This window comes from Triticum dicoccoides, chromosome 3B (assembly GCF_002162155.2).
Source record: "Triticum dicoccoides isolate Atlit2015 ecotype Zavitan chromosome 3B, WEW_v2.0, whole genome shotgun sequence".
NCBI classification, from domain to species: domain Eukaryota; kingdom Viridiplantae; phylum Streptophyta; class Magnoliopsida; order Poales; family Poaceae; genus Triticum; species Triticum dicoccoides.
Genome location: NC_041385.1, coordinates 489018591 through 489020836, shown reverse-complemented (window position 1 = coordinate 489020836; position 2246 = coordinate 489018591). Strand labels below are relative to the sequence as shown.

At 41.9% G+C, this 2246-nt stretch overlaps 1 non-coding gene across 1 annotated transcript; it reads left to right on the top strand.

The window, feature by feature from the left end:
• Window positions 1-1464: 1464 nt before the first annotated feature.
• LOC119282839 lies at window positions 1465-1583 on the top strand. Its single transcript, XR_005138884.1, has one exon. It is a non-coding gene; the product is annotated as a 5S ribosomal RNA (ribosomal RNA).
• The last annotated feature ends 663 nt before the right edge of the window (window positions 1584-2246 follow it).

The following is a 2246-nucleotide window of genomic DNA, read 5'->3' as shown; positions in this document are numbered from 1 at the left end:
TCAGATCCGAATAACTAGACATTGAACTCTATCTCTCTATGACACCACCACAAAAATCGAGAGTAATTTATCTAAAAAAGAACACGGTTGCTAAATGTTGACAAAGAATATTAAAATCGTGAAGATCCAAGACCCCTCACCTCCTAACATCAAGATGACACTTGGAGGCAAGGGGACTAAAAATTTCCATGCAGCAAGTGCTAGGGTTCCTTCATCTCCTAAGGGCGTAGGAACGTAGCACCTAATATTTGGTAGTTTTTTTTGAAAAGGATGAATACACCAGCATCTGCATCTGAATGATGCATGCAGCCATATTATTAAGAAAAAAGTCGCACATAAGGTTTGTGCTACATAAGGCGCTCATAAAAAAGCCAAAGTAAAATTGCCACAACCAGCGAAAATATAGACTAACCACCTAGTTTATTATTGGACCGCCATCCAAATCGGTTTTAAGTATGTCGTGCTACCTTCTCCCAACGGTTGCACCCAATAGTCATATGCTACTTGGCTTCTGCATGACTGAGTAAGGACCACGTACAGATCCAAGCCGTGGCTCTGTATATAACCTGCAAAAAAATTAAAGAGGTTTTCTGTTAAGAATCACGTTGTTTATGCAGTTCCATATAGGACAAAGTAATGCACATACTCCTATCCTAATATGTCCTACAATACTTGGCTCCACTCCATCTAGGCACGATCCAAATAATATGTTAATACTAGACGGATGGCTAACATTAAAGGCTACATGAATCGTACACCATAAATGTTTTGTGAGAGGACATTTGAGAAAGAGGTGTTTCATAATCTCATCTTGATTACAAAAGCAACATCATTTACTATCCTCCCATCTTCGTTTGACTAAGTTATTCTTTGTTGGAATCACCTCCTTGTGAACGAACACATGAATATCTTGATTCTGAAAGGGACTTTAATCTTCCAAATATGACTTGATTTTGGAATTGGACTAGAGTTTATTAGGTCTAAATACATACACTTGACGAAGAATATCCCATTGATAGATAATTTCCAATGTATCGTGTCTGGCTCATCAAAGAGTTGAACATCCATCAACGTCCACACGAGATGTAACCAACTGTCCCATCGATCTCCTACTAGAGACCTTCTGAATGGATATTCAAAGGGACAGATTGTGATATTGTAGCAACATAGGCTTCCTTATATTGCACAATATTGTACAGAGAGGGACATTGTGTGGCTAGTGATGTCTCCCCTAACCAGGTGTCCTCCCAGAATCTAGTCGTGTTACCATTCCCGTTAACAAATTTGATTGTGTGGAAGAAAGCAGCTCTCGTTCCCATTAACACCTTCTAGAAAGGAGTCATTTTGACAGTAACCTGGGCTAGAGTTTTTACACATGCTAATGACCAGAGTGAGTTATAATTAGTTAGGCCCAAACTTAATTACCTTAATGCATTTTGTATCGTACTAAAAGCCCCTAAAGGGGGATGCGATCATATGGGCACTAGATCACCGGATCCCATCAGAATTCCGAAGTTAAGTGTGCTTGGGCAAGAGTAGTACTAGGATGGGTGACCTCCTGGGAAGTCCTCGTGTTGCATTCCCTTTTAAGGTCATGAATGAATTAATGGACTGGAGCAGGAACATACGTGGGTGATTTAGAGAAGAGAATCCATCGGGTGAAGATGGATCTTGAAGCTGTGAGAAGAAAGAATGTTGGGCAAGAGCATGTAACCCGTGAGCATATCCTGCGTTTCAAGCTAAGCCGACTAGAAGAGCAGCTGGAAACCTATTGGAAGCAGTGAGCTCATGTACATTGGATGAAAGGAGGAGACCGCAATACGAAGTTATTTCATGCAGCAGCATCAGAAAGAAGAAGGAGAAATAGGCTCAAAAGACTGAAAAGGGATGATGGAAGTTTAGTAGAGAAGGTGGAGGAGATGAAGGAAGTAGCCACCAAGTACTTTCTTAACCTCTTTACATCCCATGCAGGTACACGGTATGACGAAGTCTTGGACAACATTGAGGCGCGTGTTACTCCTGCCATAAATGAGCTGCTGCAGAAAGAGTACACGCAAGAGGAGGTGTTCGAGGCCTTGCAAAGCATAGGGGACTTGAAGGCTCCTGGACCTAATGGTATGCCTTCGGTTTTCTACAAAAAGTACTGGGATGTGGTGGGAGATGACATAGTGAAAGAGGCGATGAATGTCCTGAAAGGCGGCCCTATGCCAGCAAGGTGGAACGAGGCATGTGTCGTACTTATCCCC